Genomic DNA, 18,358 nt, shown 5'->3' with positions numbered 1-18,358 from the left:
GTTTCCTGTTTCAAAAAAACAGATGCAGCAGAAACAATGCTAGGGGAGAATTTTATAGCATTGAATGCACATATTAGAAGAGAAGACCTAAGTGTTTGTTAACAGACGAATGGATAAAGATATTGTCACACACACACACACATATATATAGTGAAATATTATTCAGTCTGGTAAAAGCAGATCCTGTCACTCTTAACAACATGGATAAGCATGGAAGACATCATGCTAAGCGAAATAAGCCAGATAGAGAATGAAAAATGCTCACATGTGGAATCTAAAAAAGGTGAACTCACAGAAGCAAACGAGAATAGAAGTTACCAGGAGCAGGAGATAGAGCAAATAAGGAGACATTGGTCAAAGGCACAAAGTTGCTGTTATGTAAGATGAGTAAGTTCTAGAAATCTAATGTACGGTATGGTAATATCAAGCTGTAGGCTGGAGATTTGCTAAGAGAGTAGATTTCAGGTGGTCTGATCACAAAAACAAAAAGACAAAAAAAAAAAGTGAGTGAGAAAATGAGTATGTTAATTAGCTTAACTGTGGTAATTATTTCTATATATATATATATATCAAAACATTATGTTGCACACCTCAAATATACACAATTTTTATTTAAAGAAAAAAGAAAGATGTAAAATCAGTCATCTACGTTTCTACTTTAGAAAACTAGGAAAAAAAGAACAAACTAAATCCAGAGTGAGCAGACCAAAAAAATAATAATAATAATAAAAATTAGAGCAGAGGAGCCCCCTTGTGGCACAGCGGGTTGAGGATTCAGTGTTGTTACTACAGCAGCTCAGGTTTCTGCTGTGGCACAGGTTCAATCCCTGGCCTGGGAACTTCCACATGCCATGGGTAAAATTAAAAAAAAAGAAAAAAAATTAGAGCAGAATCACTGAAATTGAACACAGGAAATCAACAGATAAAACCAATGAAACCAATAGCTGTTAATTTGAAAATACTAATAAAAGCAGTAAGTTGCTAGCCAGGCTAACTAAGAAAACAAAATGAGAGGATACAAATCACTAATATCAGAAATCAAAGAGGAGAAAGCACGACAGATCCCTGGGACATTGGGATAGTCACAGAATACTGTGAACAGCTCTATGCCCCAAAATTTGATAGCCTAGATGAAAGAGACTAGTTCCTCAAAAGTCACAACTTGCCAAAATCCATACAAGAAGAAATAGACAATATGAATAGGACTGTATCTATCAGAGAAATTGATCAATAAACCCTAACAGAAAGCACCAGACCCAGGTGGGTTCACAGATGGATTCTATCAAATATTGAAGGAAAAAATTATACCAATTCTCTAAAACCTCCTTCAGAAGATAGAAACCAAGGAAACACTTCTTAACTCATTCTGTGAAGCCAGCATTACCCTAATACCAAAAACAAAGACATCACAAAAAAACTACAGAACCATATGTCTCATGAACATATATGCAGAAATCTCCACACAATAGTAGCATATGGAATCCAACAATGTATTTAAAAAAATACAATAGGATCAACTGAAATTTATCCCACTATGCAAGGTTGGTTCAACATTCAAAAGTAATCCATCACATCAAAAGGCTAGAGAAGAAAAATCATGTGATCATATAAACACCCATTCATAATTTTTTAAAAAAACTCTCAGTCAACTAGGAATAGAAAGGAATTTCCTCAATTTGACAAAGAATATCTACAGAAAACCTATGCAGCTAACATCATATGTCATGATGAAAATTTTGAAGCTTTCCCCACTAACATCTAGAACAATGTAAGGATGCTCCCTCTCAACACATCTTTTCGACATGGAACCAGAAGTTACAGCTAACACAACAAGAGAAGAAAAGGAAATAAAAGGTATACTATTAGTGAAGGAAGAAATAAAACTGTCTTTGTTAACAGATGACATGGTCATCTAGGTAGAAAACACAAAGGAGCAGACCAAAGAGTCCGGGAACTCATAAGCAATTGTAGCAAGGCTGCGGATACAAAGTAAGTAAACAAAAGTTAATTTCTTTTGTATATAATATCAATGAACAAATGGAATTTGAAATTAAAAGCACAGTATCGTTTACATTGGCATCCAAAAAGTGAAAGGTATAAATCTAACCAAATACGTATAAGGTCTGTATGAGGAAAACTACAAAACTCGGATGAAAACAATCAAAGAAAAACTAAATGAAAATACATCCCATATTCATGGATAAGAAGACAATATTATCTAGGTGTCAGTCCTTTCCAACATGATCTACAGATTCAGAGCAATTCCTATGAAAACCCCAGCAAGTTATTTTGTGGATGCAGACACTTTGATCCTAAAGTTTATTTGAATAGGCAAAAAACTCAGAATAGCCAACACAATATTGAAGAACAAAGTTGGAACACTGGCATTGTCTGACCTCAAGATGTACAATAATCAAGACAGTGTGCGGAACTAGTGAAAGAATACACAAACTGAACCACGGAACGGAACAGAGAGTCCAGAAATAAGCCCTACATAAAGACAGCGAACTGATCTTTGACAAAGGATCAAAGGCAATACAATGAAACAAAGACAGCCTTTTCAAGAAACAGTGCTGGAACAGCTGGACATCCAAATTTAAAAAAAAGTAAAAGAAAGAAAGAAAGAAAAAGGATTCAAGACACAGATCTTACACCCGTCTCAAAAACTGACTCAAAATGGATCATAGGCCCAGATGTAAAATGCAAAACAATAAAACCCCAAGAAGAAAACATAGGAGAAAATCTAGCTGTCCTTGTGTTTGGCGATGACTTTTTAAACACAACACCAAAGACATGATATATGAAATAACTGATAAGCTGAACTTCCTTAAATGTAAAAGTTTTTGCTCTGCAAAGAAACTTCCAAAAGAATTACAAGCCATAGACGGGGAAAGAATATTTGAAAAAGACATATCCGATAAATGATTATTCAAAACAAGCAAAAATCAACAAATAAGAAAATAAACAACTGGATTAAGAAATGAATCGAAGATCTTAACAGACACTTCACCAAAGAAGATATACAGATGGCAAATAAGCCTATGAAAAGATGCTCAGCATCATGTCATGAGGGAAATGCAAATTAAAATGAGATACCACTACAGACCAAGCAGAATATGTATTTGACAGCTTCTTACAAAACTAAACATATTCTTACCATACGATCCAGAAATCACATTCCTTGGTATTTACCCAAAGGAGCTGAAAACTTATGTCCATACAAAAACCTGCACATGGATATTTATAGCAGCTCTAGTCATAATTGCCAAAACTTGGAAGGAGCCAAGACATCCTTCAATACATGAATAGATAAATAAACTGTTACATCAAAACAAAACAAAGGAAGATTATTCAGCACGAAAAAGAAATGAGCTACCAATATGACTTGGCAGCACGCTATATAATTCCAACCCCATTACATTGGGAAAAGGGCAAAACGAGGGTGACAGTTAATGGAGAGGTTGCCAGAGGTTGGAAGGGAGGCAAGGATGAATGAGCAGAGCACAGATGTTCAGGGCAGCGAAACATTCTGTCTACCACGATAATGGATCCCCGTCATTACACACCTGTCCAGAGGCACAGATTTCACTTACAACCAAGAGCGAACCCCGACGTCAGCTACGGACTTTGGGTGCTAATGATGTGTTAATGAAGGCTCATCAGCGGAGGCAAATGCCTCACTCTAGTGTGGGATGTTGACGATGGGGGGAGAAGTTCTATGCGCATATGTTCAGCTCAATTCTGCCACGAACCTAAAACTGCTCCCCAAAAATGAAGTCTTATAGAAAAGGAGGCAACATATAAAAAAAAAAAAAACTGCCACTCGTTAATTGCAACGTTGTATGACTCTCACATACAATTGTCTTTTACGGTTCTTATTCAGAAGTGTAAGACCCTGGATCTATTTAATTTTATTGGAACTCAGCACTTCCAAATTGTATTAGTCTTGTTCCTTATTTAATTACATTCTCTCATAATTGGTCCCATTCGAGGCCCTCCTTGTCTTCCCTCATTTACATATTTTATTCACACACTGATTTCCTTAAAATATAATCTATACTCAAGAACTTCAGCAGACAAAGGATAAGAACTGACACTTCCTCTCTACTGCTATATGATCATTTCCCACAGAGATAATAGGGTAATTTTCTTTTTCTAATAGATCTCAGAGCTATAAGGCTTCATCAAAATTGCAGATTCAGACACCCCGGGATATTAGTCACTGGTCTAGACTTGACACTCCTTTGCTTCATTCACCTGCACCTTGATGGATTCATTCATTCACTGCTTCACTACAAAAGGAAAATCGACACACAGAGATCCCAAAATTAAGAACCTTGAAATTGTTCGATCAACAAAGGTATCTCAATGTCACACACGTGGATTAATTAACATCCTTGCTTCTCGCTTTTTAGAAACCCTATCCTCATTGCTGGCACGAATTTACTCCTTTTCATTTAAAGTGTCCATATTCAGGAGTTCCCGTGGTGGCACAGTGGAAACGACTCTGACTCGTATCCATGAGGATGCAGGTTCAACTCCTGGCCCTGCTCAGTGGCTTAGAGGATCTGGCACTGCCATGAGCTGTGTGTGGCGTTGGTGGCAGATGCAGCTCAGATATGGCTTTGCTGTGGCTGTGGTGTAGAGCAGCAGCTATAGCTCCGACTGGAACCCTAGTCTGAGCGCTTCCATGTGCTGTGGGTGCAGTCCTAAAAAGCAAACATGAATAAATAATAAAGTGTCCATATTTTAAATATCATACAATAAATGACTGTGAACCCACCATCTTTATCCTCCAGCAGGAACCCTGACAAAATCCATCATCTTATGGGCTCCCACTGAAGAATCAACAGCCTAGGTCACTTGAGGACGTTTAGATTAGCTATGATGCAAAAATAAAGTGGAAGAGTAATCCACTCTGAAAGTGACGAAAATGTCCTCCATCTTACTTTCTTTAATAGCCTAACCTGAGCTGAATTGGAGTCACCTAATTTTAGCTTTGCTCATAATACATTTCTATCACTGGTCAATGCACAGTAATTTTTATTTACTTCTCTGACATAAACACGAAAAAACTCCCCAAATCAAGAACATGAACTTTAACTATTACTTAGATCTGTGTTTAACGCCTGTGAGCCACAGAAATGACCGCCAAGATTTGCACCAAGGGAAGATAATTAAGTCCAGTTTGGTGGAACCATCGTGTGGAGTGAAAGTGAATTTTAAAATGAACCTGAGTCTACACTGGAATTCTTCAAGGGTCATTAGTAAGACTACACTACATCAGTCATAAACTTTGATTCATGCCACATTTTAATCAACGGCCTAGCATAATATTTATTGACGTATCCCACACTCAACACAAGAATATGAAATGGAGTTCCTGCTTTGGTGCAACAGGATCGCAGCATCTCTGCTGCTCCTCCAGGACACAGGTTCAAGCCCCAGCCCAGCATAGTGGGTTAAAGAATCTGGCATTGCCCCCTCTGCAGCATAGGTCACAAGGGCAGTTTGGATCTAATCCCTGGCCCAAGAACTCCATGTGCCATATAAGGCCAAAAAAGAAAAAACAAACAAAGAAGAATATGAAATGATGACTCTGAGTATCTTTCAATGAACTCTCTTTCAACATGGTAAGAATCTAGAGCATTTTTCCTAATAATAGATCCCACTTGAGCCATATTGGATCAATTCAAATACTTCTTTCGTGGCACATTTTCACCAGTAGTCCATCCTCAACCCTACTCTACATATTTGTTTCTTCATTTATCCATTTATTCATTTACTTTTGCACTTATGAGTAATTTGAACAACAATTTATTTTTCCAGAGAAAACACACATGGTTAATCCATCAACAATTCAAATTGCCACGCAATTAGAGGCAACTCAACAAACGAACCTGAGATAAGTGGTAAGAGCCTGGTTTTATCAGTAAGAAACCCCAGCACAAATGAGTTACATTGCTTCTGCACAGGCACCTCACTGGTCCAAGTCTCACCCTGATGCTTCTCAGTGGGGGCAACACTGCCCCCAGCGGTCACTTGCCGATGTCGAGGTGTCTCTGACTGTCACAGTGGAAGAGGGGAGTCAGTACGGCACCTAGTTAGTAGAAGTCAGCGAAGGTATTAGACATCCTACAACGTTCAGGACCACCTCCCACAACAACGAAGTATCTGGCCCCAGATGCAACAGCAGAAGATTGAGAAATCCCACTTTATCGTTTTGAAAATAATTGGTTGAAAGATGAATGTATCCAAACATTCACTCACAATATCATTAACACCCTTGAACATCCAAACTGAATCAGAAAACTGAATGGTATTGACAGCTGTTCATGTGCTTGTTGCTTGCAGACATAACCAAAAGATCATAACTTTTTTTTTTTTTTTGTCTTTTCAGGGCCACATCCCTGGCATATGGAGGTTCCCAGGCTAGGGGTCGAATATGAGGTACAGCTGCTGGTCTACACCACAGCCACAGCAACGCAGGATCCGAGCCACGTCTGCAACCTACACCACAGCTCCTGGCAATGACGGATCCTTAACCCACTAAGCAAGGCCAGGGATCGAACCTGCGTCCTCATGGATGCTAGTCAGATTCATTTCCGCTGAGCCACAACAAGAACTCCAATCCCCACTTCTTATTTTTCAATATGCAACCGGCACATCCCAAATAATGCAGAACAATCACATTGATGTCCAAGTACTTATCTCTATATGCTACTTATCCAAATAGATTTATGTTGCAAATGAGTCCTTGAGAAATGTATTAATAATAATAATAATAAATATATTAAACATTCTCATCATTGGCCCACATAGGGCTTTCCTTGTCTTAGTTTATAAACATTTATTTATTCATTCCCTTACGGTACAATTCAGACATATGAACCTTAATGGCCTAAGAACAAAATCCTGAGTATTACTCACTTCTGCTCTGAGTTCATTTACCACCTAGGCATTAACCAAGTCTCTGACCTCAAAGTTAAGGATTTAATCAAAATCATTAGTTCAGACACCCCAGATCTTCATTGGTCCACACTTGGCTCCTTTTCCATTCATGCATACCTTTGTTTACTGAGTCCCCCATTAAGTCCCTAATAATAATGCACTCAGTGTATAAAAATCAAAACAAAACTAAGAATAACATCCTAGACTATGACTAAGCTGTACATATATCGGCTCGTCTTCCACGCTACTAAGAGACGACCTCTTTTGTGCAGAGGGTCCCAGCATTGTACCGACAGGTTATCTGCTTCCTTGTTTCACAACAATCCCATATGTACACTCTGACCCGTACTTGCCCTTCATTATCTGATTTTTCCATGTATGAAAGATGGTACATGTGGTAGCCAGCCACCGGGATGGTGCCCCATGATCCCTGACTCCTGGTATTCACAGCCACGTGCCATCTCCTCCCATATGAAACCAGGCCTGGCCTCCATGACCCAAAATACCTGAGGAAGTGACGGTGCATGACTTCTGAGTCCAGGCTATAAGCACACTGAGATGTCTGCCTTCCTCTCTCCGGTATTGACTGCTCTGTGGGAAGTCGGTGCCGTGTTGTAAGGATCCTCCAGCAGCCCAGAGGAGAGGTCCATGGGGGAAGAAATTGCAGCCTCCCAACCCACAGCCGGCACCAACTTTCTAGCCATGTGAGTGAGCCATGGAAGCAGATCTTCCATATATGCTTGGAAGCAGCCCAAGCTTTCATACGTCTGCAACGCTACCTGACATCTTATCTGCAACCTCACAAGAGACCTTGGGACAAAACTGTCCACTAAGTCTCTCCTGGATTCCTGTCCTAGAGAAACTGTGACAGGTAACAAATATTTACTGTTTCTAAAGCAACTCAGTTGGAGGTAATTTGTCACCCAGCATTAAATAACTAATGAAATACAATGATCAGCCAACCACCATCATATCTCATAATGAGGACTCTGATGCTATCTTCTCGCCTATCACCTCCCTAGATCTTTATCACTGAGGAAAGGTTGAAATTAACCCTGGCACAAAATATAATACAAAAAACTCTGAACATGAATAAAAACCTCTATCATTCTAATGGACCTCAGTGGCCCTTAATTGGATCAATCGTAAAATTCGGCCAATTACCACTTTTGCTCTCTGCATGGCATCCTCTGATGTTATTTACATATTCAGGATTTATTTATTTAACATAATGTCATGACGAACAAGCCACCATTGCCAAGGTCATGAATCAGGACTTTTATCTACCACAATCTCTAGGCTCCTTACCCCCAGAGACAAAAACTAAAATCTTTATTGTAATGGAATAAATTAAATCAGCTATAGTATTTGTAGTCTGTTCAGTAAAATGCACATTCCTATAGAAAATGGCACCGCATAAATTTAACTTTTTTAACGAGCTGCAGTCATGAGGTACTAGATTAATCATAAACCTTGGTTCCTATCACATTCTCATTACTGACTTTTTATATATTGACTTGTTTACTGGTTAATTTTTAATGAATGTAGTGAATGCTGTTAAATCTACCACCTAACACAAGAATAATTAATGTAACCAGTACACTATTGATTTATCTATCCCCTAACGACATAGTTCCCAGCCTCATTCATCTCTTTCAAAGAAATGTATTCATGCATTGCTTAGAGAGTGCCATGACACACAGGTCCAAGATTTACCCTAATTTTTCATTCACTGACTCACTCGTGTTTGTCTCTTATTGAGAGGGAGGGGGGAGAGGTGGGATGGATGGGGAGTTTGGGGGCAATAGATGCAAACTAGAACATAAGAATGGATAAGCAGGGAGTTTCTGTCATGGCTCAGCGGTTAACAAACCCAACTAGCATCCATGAGGATGCAGGTTCGATCCCTGGCCTTGCTCCATGGGGTAAGGATCCAGGGCTGCCGTGAGCTGTGGTGTGGGTCACAGACGCAGCTCGGATCCCGCGTTGCTGTGGCTACAGTTCCAATTGGACCCCTAGCCTGAGAACCTCCATACGCTATGGGTGTGGCCCTAAAACACACACACGCACACAAAAGAATGGATACACAATGAGGTCCTGCTGTATAGCACAGGGAACTATATCCATTCTCTCTGGATAGAGCATGATGGAAGATGGAATGAGAAAAAGAATGCATGTACATGTGTGACTGGGTCACTTAGCTGCACAGCAGAAATTGACACAAGGCTATAAATCAACTATACTTGAATGAAAAATTTTAAAATACAATAATAAAAAAAGAAATAGTCAAAAATAATTTGATCACTTGACTCACTTAAAAACCCGCCCGTCTCCAGAAGTGAAATACCATTTCATGCACCTGCTGATAAAACAGATTTGTCCAATGTGGGATTTTTTTTTTTCATCTAAAATGGTTTAATCAGTCTCTTCATTTTATGGCACCTGCTTCTCACTGACCTATGTTCTACCTTCTTTTAAAAAATTGACCGAAATATGAACTCATTCATTCATTCACTGTTAGAAACACATTCAAAATGAATGCAGGCCAAGAGTCTGGCCAAGAAGATAGACTAATACCCATCAACGAAGACAACATGACCACTGCTCACAGGAGTAACTTTTTAGACACCTTCTTGTTTTCTTAAATCATAGTCCGTGAAAAGAACTGATTTCATCCTGCAGCTTATATTCTCAGGCCATACTTGGCCTTCTTTCAATTAGGCACATATTTAAATCATTTTTTTGTGTGTGTTTTTAGGGCCACACCCATGGCATATGGAATATCTCAGGCTAGGGGTCCAATCAGAGCTACAGCCACACCACAGCAACGCAGGATCCAAGCCACGTCTGCAACCTATTTTTTGCAATAATTTTGTCTTTTTAGGGCCGCACCTGCGGGCATATGGAAGTTCCCAGGCTAAGGGTCAAATCGCAACTAAAGCTGCCGGGCTACACTGCAGCCACAGCAATGCAGGATCTGAGCCACATCCGCGAATCACACCACAGCTCATGGCAATGCCGGATCCTTAACCTATTGAGCAAGGCCAGGGATCAAACCCATGACCTCATGGATACTAGTCGGATTCGTTTCCACTGAGCCACAAGGGGAACTCCCCCAGGAAATAGTGTATTTAATAGCAATCCTTGTTTCCTTGCAGACATGCCTCATTGGTCATCGTCCACTTACACGTCGTTATTCTTGCATTGCTTCACCTGCAATACATTTCACAGTCATTACGAACTAAAGCTCAACAAGTTTCCATCGTGGCTCAGTGGTTAATGAACCTGACTAGGAACCATGAGGTTTGCGGGCTCGACCCCTGGCCTCTCTCAGTGGGTCAAGGATCCGGTGTTGGCGTGAGCTGTGGTGTAGGCCGGCAGCTGTAGCTCCAATTCGACCCCTAGCCTGGGAACCTTCATGTGCAGCTCTAAAAAAAAAAAAAAAACAAAAAAACAAACAAACAAAAAAAAACAAAGAACTAAAGCTCAGGAACATCTGTGACTGTTTATTACTTTTGCTGTTTATTACTTTTGCTGCAAGCCCCTCTTCCCCAAAGGAAACAAATTTCTTTTTTCTAATGAATCTCAAAGTTATAGAGCTTAATCAAAATCTTTGATTGACACCTCTCAGAACACTCATCTATATAGAACATCTTCTTCTTCCTTTTTTAAGCATTGTTCATTCCTTCCTTTATCGATAGTGAATAATTATATAGTGAATAATTATATAATCAATTTTTATACATCAAAAAGCCCAAAGAACAACACCCTCGAATATCACTAATAACTGTCTATCTGCCATTTTCCACGCTGCTGATAGACAAGAACATGTTTTGCAATGTATACATATATATACAATGCAATATATACATGCAAGTGTATCTCTGTGTGTGTGTGTGTGTGTGGGTTTTGCACATTTAAATTAGCATCCTTGCTTCACATCAGCTCCATTGGTCCATGCTCAGCCCTTTTCATTTAAAGATGATGCAGTGAACAACTACAGGGACCATAATCTTACTCCGTAACTAAAACGTCAATGGTTTTGTCCATCTGCCTATGTGCTCCTCTTTCGGAAAATCACTAGCTTAAATCTTTATCAGTGAAACATTACTTAAATGAATTGCAGTGCGAAAATAAAACCCAATGTGAAGCGGCCCTGAAAATGAGGGAAACACCTGCATCTTTTTTAACACTTTATCGAAGAAGAGTTGATGTACAATGTCATGTTAATTTCTGCTGCACGAGCAAAGCGAGTCGGTTACACTCACGTATATATTCTTTTTCATATTCTTTTCCATTATGATTTATCACAGGTATTGAATAGCGTTCCCTGCCTGCACCTTTTATTTATTGGACTTTAGGAGAACTAAATCAGAGTGATTATAAATCCCAATTCTGGTACCTATTGGTGTTATTTGGTTTGATTACTTTGAAAAATTTAAGCCACACCCAGGAACCAATCTCCCAACTAAGAACACAAACTGTGCTCCTCACATCACTCTCTCCGTCCTTAAACCACAGAGTTTGTAAAAGCCAAGATCCCTAGCACTAGGTAATGACTGAGGCATCTGCAGTATGTTCACTCGGTGAAAACGCAGACTTGCAAAAGAAAGAGCGAGCCTAGGTTGGATTTTCTTTAACAGAAATTAGTCTTGCAGTATTAGCCTAATTATAAACTTGGGTCATTTAATAATCTCACCACTGCCCAAGAATGGCACTCCTTATTTACCGGCTCATTTCATCTTTATTTTGAAATAATACAGTGAATGCCAACATGAGAACAAAAACCCTTATCTATCATAAATATGTGTCTACAAACTCCCCATCCATAAATTTAACAGCTGGGTAATTGCTGTTAATGGCTCTCACTTGTGCAAAACTGGAGAAACGTACATCTTGGTTTTACGATATTCTCACCCGTTCACACCAGTGTCACGCTTTAGATGTCCAGGATCCATTGATTTATTCATGTGCATAATTAGGCATGAAACGAACGAATTATTTACCCATTTTTCTCAAGAATTGCTCCTTGTAAATTTCTATGTGTACTTTAGCCAAAGCGGAAGGAACCCAGGGTTGTCTTTAACTGGATGGCATCGGGGTACAGCAGGAATAATCACCGACTTTGGTTCAAAATACATGTTCCTTACTGGCCCTTCCTGGGCCTTCTTTGGAGTAATTTATCTATATATAAAATGCATTCCTTCACTCTCTTTGTTTTTTTTTTAATTAAAATACAGTTGATTTACAGCGTAGTGCCAATTTCTGCTGTACAGTACAGTGACCCGATCACACATGTACATGCATTTTTTTTCCTCACACTCTCTTCCATCGTGTTCTATCCCAAGAGTTGGAATATAGTTTGCTGTGCTGTACAGTATGTCCTCACTGCTTATGCATACAACTCCACAACACAAAAACAAACAACCCAATCGAAACATGGGCAGAAGACCTAAATAGACATGTCTCCAAAGGAGACATACGGCTGGCCAACAGGCACATGAAAAGATGCTCAACCTCACTAATTATTAGAGAAATGCAAATCAAAACTACAAGGAGGTACCGGGGTCTCTTTTCATTTGTTGCGTGCTTTCTTTCCCAGTTTTATGGCCTCATCCATAGCATATGGAAGTTCCTGGGCCAGGAACTGAATCCAAGCCACAGCTGCAGCGTGGCTTGCAGTGCCAAATCCTTCAGTCCCCTGCACTGGGCTGGGGATTGAACCCACACCTCCACAGCAACCCAAGCCACTGCCGTCAGACTCTTAACCCCCTGTGCCATGGCAGGACCTCCTAAAATGCATTCCCTCACTCTCTTATAACAATATATCAATATCAAGGAAAACCGAGATACTAGATCAGAGCAGTGAAGATCCTGCTTCATGCTCACGCCCCATGAAAACGACTAAATTCTCTTGTGATGTTTCTTAAAAACAAAACTCAGTGCATAGAGTTAGATTCATCACAACTCTGGTCGTATTCAACGCTGATCAAAATTCCCAACATTGGTTCATATTTGGCCCTCTCTCAATAAAATGAGTACTTAAGCAACTGTTTATGTAAACTTCCTTTTTGTCCTTTTCTAACTGAAACCACCAGCCAAGCAATGAGAGCAGCAAGCTGGATTCTTGGGGATCTCTTTCCATATTGGCCCTAGGGAAGGCTGCAGAGCTTTAACCTATTTACCTACAGACCCAGGGTTTCAAACAGGGACTGCAAATAACCTTTGTTTTATTACCTCATTTCCTAATTGGTCGACCGTGCTCTCCCCATCTCCATCATTTGCAAATTCTTTCTTTATCCTTTCATAAGTTCACTTCCCCAAAAGTTTACCCTACGCCTCTTTTTTTCCACAATGGACCACAGGTTTCAAGAAAGGAATTAATTACAATTTTGGATTCAGACCCAATCACCACTCTAGGAGTCATTGTTTTTATTTATTTATCTTTTTTTTTTTTTTTTGTCTTTGGGGGGGCCACACGCGCAGCATATGGAAGTTCCCAGGCTAGGGGTCAAAAAGCTGCAGCGGCCAGTCTATACCACAGCCACAGCAATGAGGGACCCGGGCCACATCTGTGACCTACACCACAGCTCACAGTAACCCTGGATCCTTAACCCACTGAGCAAGGCCAGGGATCGAACTGGCATCCTCGTGGGTACCAGTCAGGTTCTTTGCTACCACTGTGCTGCAATGGGGCCTCCTAGAAGTCATCACTGATGCAAGCTTTGCACTTTGTCCTCAACCCTGTATCCCTTTGCTTATTGATTCATTCACTACACCAATAATAACACAATCACCGATAATAACACAATCATATAATTTCCAAAGTCTGGAACAGAAGATCCTTGAATGTTACCAGGATCCGTCAATGTGCTCGTTTCCCATAGAGCTAACATTAGATCTCTTTTTGCAATGACCCTCCCCGTAGACCGTGCACGCTCCCTCCCGCTGAGATCTTTTCAGGGGAAAGATGTTGGTATCAACTGTCATGTTAGCATAAAGGAGAAGAGCAAACACTTCTGAAAACGTGTGAAACCCCTTCCATCTTTCTGTAGGAGTCCTCCGCTGTCAGAATTAAATTAAACATCCTTGTCTGTGGCTCATCAGCTGTTCCCATCATCGGTAATGGCCATCATTCTTTAATTTGATACTTTTATGAAGCTATGTTCTGAAATATTTCCGTCAACTCCCAGGAACAAACTCTCCTCACCAGGCACAGAAGCTTTGAATGTTACCCAACTTGGTATTTATGCTTCTTAAACACAGAAGCATCAGCCAAGCTCTTCTTCGTCAGATATGATTAAATTAGCCACGGTGTGTGAATTCTGAGGTAAAAGGAGGCTCGAAAAATAACGCAAAACCGTAAATTGAGGGGTGTTGCGAGGATACGACGTGTAGGCTTCTAGACTGGCCCTAACACTTGCTTCGTTTCCTTGGCCTGAGAATACCCCTCTTTTATGTAATTTTCATTTCCGGCAACAGAATGAGCACCACTGAATGCACTGCCTGACCCATAGGTCAGAACTTTTCCCTCTACGCAAGTAAAGTCAAATTTCTCTTCTAAGGAATCTCTCTGATGCAGGCTGGATGCCTTTTACTCCTTGTTTTGTGGTCCATGCTTTGACTGCTTTCTGCATCCACTCACGCACTCATTCATTCATTTAATGACTCACGGACTAAGTGCACCAGCTGCTCATTATGTAAAAAAAAGGGGGAAATGCTAAAATGGGCAGCAACCCAGAAACAAAATACTATTATGTGCATCTGCCTATGTGCGCATTATGCAAAATGGGAGAAGCCCAGGATTTTTTTAAGTATGGAAATCAACTGTGCAAAACAGGATAATCATTATTCTTATTTCATAATACAGCTCCTCACTGGTGTGTGATTTGCATCTTCGAAGGAAAATATGAATCTATTCACTCTCTAATAACAATATATAATTATAATATGTCACTGTGGTAATTATAACTCACTGGACAAAAACTTTCCAATAATATTAACGTGATCATATACTCACAGCTAAACCATCTTAAGTCAATCATAACTCTTATTATGGGGCACATTCTCATCATTCGCCCATGATTGTTCTTTTTGTCTATTAGATAGTTAAGTAATTATTTGGGCAAACATTGTGCCCTTTGCTTAAAAATCATCAGCAAGCCCCCATCAATCCGTAACGACAACATTCAATCCTGGGCATGCTTGTCTATCTGCTTCCTGCTGCAAGAGGGAAAAGCTTAATATATTTATTTTCCTAGACCTCAGTGCTTTGGAAATATTTGAAAACACACTCGCACCGTTGAATAATGTATGGCTTTCCTTATCTTCGTTCATTCTTCCATGTCTTTCTTCATGCATTATTTCATTTATTTTAAAAAAAAATCCATACCCAAGGAACACGTAGCCCAAGAACAGGATCCTAAATATTCCCTTCTTTTTTTATGAAATGATTTTTTATTTTTTCCATTACAGTAGGTTGACAGCGTTCTGTCAATTTCTACTGTACAGCAAAGTGACCCAGTCACACATATACACACATTCTTTTTCTCACGTGACCCTCCATCCTGCTCCATCACAAGCGACTAGATAGAGTTCCCTGGGCTATACAGCAGGATCTCATTGCTTATCCACTCCAAATGCAATAGTTTGCATCTATTAAGCCCGGACTAAATATTCCCATCTTACGCCACAAGCATCTTCACCACAGAGGGAATATAACTAGATCTCTTCTTATCATGACCTCAGAGCTATCAAGTTTAATCAGAATACTTAATTCAGACACCCCAGAATTCTCATCATTGATCCAGACTTGGCTTTTTTTTTGTCTTCTTCACTCCTATCTTCCTTTCTAGATCACTTTTACATGCATAAATTATAATACAATCAATATCCATAAATCATAAACGCCAAGACCAAGATGAATGACTGTTACTAAGCTAAGTCTATCCGCACTTGGCCCACAGAACTAATACATTTAATGATTTTTTTCAATGCACCTCTGTATTGCAAGGATGGATTAATCAACAGCTGTGCTTTATATCAACATCATAAATTGTTTTCGGTTTTTGTTCTGTTTACTTTTATTTTTTTGCTTTCTGGGGCCACAACCGTGGCATATGGAAGTTTCCAGGCTAGGGTTCGAATTGAAGCGACAGCTGCCGGCCTATGCCACAGCCACAGCAACACAGGATACAAGCCGTGTCTGTGACCTACACCACAGCTCATGGCAACGCCAGGTCCTTAACCCACTGAGCAAGGCCAGGGATCGAACCTGCAACCTCATGGTTCCCAGTCAGATTCGCCAACCACTGAGCCATGACAGGAACTCCAAGAGTAAGACTTTTAAATATTAGAAGTACACTTCTGACTCTTAGTTAATAGCCGACTAATTATTTTCATGAACATTTGTGGAACTGGATAGATTTCAAATCTAGTGTCATGGCACATTCTTACAAATAATCCTAGCTTTACCTTACTTTTATTTAACACGTTCTTTCACTTATTCATTTCATTTTCAATCAAATAATCTGATCCTCTACTTTTCTTAAAAAGGTATTATTTATAATAAACTATAAAATGTATTATATACATGTTAAATATAAGGATTTGTAATAAACATATCCTATAAACATGAGCTATAGTAAAATTACATGTCTGTGAAATACTAAACCCTCCCACTGAACCCAGCACTGAAGCACTATGATTACCTGGCATATCTCCATGTACTTAATCGAAGCAGGGAGAAACTAGGTCCCATCTTGTTATATGGCCCTCAGGAGGGTGGAACAGGATCAGTCATTAATCTTCCTCCACCTCATAGGCGCCATACTCTTCAGCGTCTGCCCTCTTTTTCAGAATCATTTGAGATAAAAATCATCTTCATCCTATACCTTATAACAATAAATAATTACCTGAGAATCAACATACGCTCCCACCGGCCCAGCATGCCAACCTGGACACTAAGTCGCACCTGCCTGTGCGCTCCTGTGTATCTGGAGTTGCTACTGTGTTTCAAAGGGGGTAACAGCTTTGACCCACGATCACACGGGAACTCTGTGCTAAGTAAACATGTGACTAAGAATACTTGTTTCACGACACTCGCCTAAATCACTCATGTGCGACCCTTGCTGTCTTCACTCACTTACACACATGTTCATTCACGTGCATCAACACACTCCATACTCAGGACCCACAGAGACCCAACAACAGCTCCCCAACTGGCTTGAACTTCTCCTCTGAACTCTGTTCCCTTAGAGGGAAGAACAAAGTCTCCTTCTATTGGATCTCAGAGTTAGGGTTTAATCAAAGTTCTTGATTCATATACCCCAGAACTCTCATCATTGATCCAAGCTCCACATTCTTTCTCCGTGTACTTATTTATACATTGTTTAGGGATTGTTTGTACATTATTTATTGATTCTTTCATTCATGGCTTCACTGATGTTAAAAAAAATTTAATTTCCATGAATCACAAAAACCCAAGAGCAAGATCTTTGAATATTGCAGAGAGCAGGTGACAACCATTTATTTCCCATAGAGCTAGCAAATGAGATCTCTGTTTAATTGGATCTCAGTGTTTCACATATAGATTAATCAATAACCTTGCTTCGTACATGGGCCATGTATTTTACGACTGTCTGCTTGCTCATCTTTCATTGAATTTCTTTGTATTTTAAAAATAGTATAACGAACCTACCATTTACCCCCATAACTAGAACACTAAAGCACTGTCTCTCTTCCCGGGTGCTCCTTCCTCAATGAGTTATTGTTATCAATAGAGAAATACTCTTAAAATGCGGTGCAAAAATGCAACAGAATATTAAGCAACTGTGAAAATGAATGTAAAACCCTCCGATGGGGTTTGAATGGATCTCGGTTGCACTGAAAGGGATTAATCCCAACCGGTGGTTCATTTCACATTTTCATTAATGATCCACAGGAGGCCTCCTCTGACTTTACGGTTGCAGTAGCCACTCGTTCCTTTGAAACAATCCCAGGGACCACATGAATCACCTACCTCCAAACCAAGAACACAAAATCTGTTCCTTACGTGAGTCCCTTGGCTGTGTATCCACGGATACTGACAGCTGACAGCTTCATCACTGAATCAATCAGATTGGGTATGTTGAATCTGTGGAGTAAAAAACAGATTTTAGAAAACTGAAGAGGGAGGGGAGATTTAGATGTTTTTGAGAGACCTCAGCCTCACTGTAACAGATTCATCATAAAACCCTGTTTCCATCACATTCCATTAGCCCAAGAATAGCCCTCTTTTTATTTAGTTTCTTCCATTGCTAATGCATGTAATTCGGTGCCACATGCTAAATCTACCTCCTAGTAGAAGAGTTAAGAACCATGCCTGTTCCAGATTCGCTCTAGTGAACCCACCCACACAGGTGAGTGT

General features: G+C 39.8%; 1 long non-coding RNA gene and 2 other non-coding genes across 7 annotated transcripts in view; all 3 read right to left on the bottom strand.

Moving 5' to 3' along the window:
• The window catches only part of LOC102163738 (uncharacterized), a 236,099-nt gene that overhangs the window by 205,064 nt on the left and 12,677 nt on the right, over window positions 1-18,358 (bottom strand). For all 5 annotated transcript variants that reach the window (XR_014811404.1, XR_014811402.1, XR_014811401.1 and 2 more), the window contains exons 4-5: window positions 18,005-18,085; window positions 16,662-16,844 (exon numbers count right to left, since the gene is read on the bottom strand). This is a non-coding gene — a long non-coding RNA (uncharacterized LOC102163738). The remainder of the gene's footprint in view (window positions 1-16,661; window positions 16,845-18,004; window positions 18,086-18,358) is intronic.
• LOC146401929 (small nucleolar RNA SNORD113/SNORD114 family) lies at window positions 15,689-15,760 on the bottom strand. The gene has a single exon (XR_014811717.1). It is a non-coding gene; the product is annotated as a small nucleolar RNA SNORD113/SNORD114 family (small nucleolar RNA).
• LOC146401928 (small nucleolar RNA SNORD113/SNORD114 family) lies at window positions 17,233-17,302 on the bottom strand. The gene has a single exon (XR_014811706.1). It is a non-coding gene; the product is annotated as a small nucleolar RNA SNORD113/SNORD114 family (small nucleolar RNA).

This window comes from Sus scrofa, chromosome 7 (assembly GCF_054392235.1).
Source record: "Sus scrofa isolate SSC_HxYL_T2T_F1_AM1 chromosome 7, Sscrofa_HxYL_maternal_Yorkshire_Landrace_v2.0, whole genome shotgun sequence".
NCBI classification, from domain to species: domain Eukaryota; kingdom Metazoa; phylum Chordata; class Mammalia; order Artiodactyla; family Suidae; genus Sus; species Sus scrofa.
The sequence above is the reverse complement of the archived record's forward strand: the minus strand, read 5'-3'. Positions and strand labels throughout refer to the sequence as shown.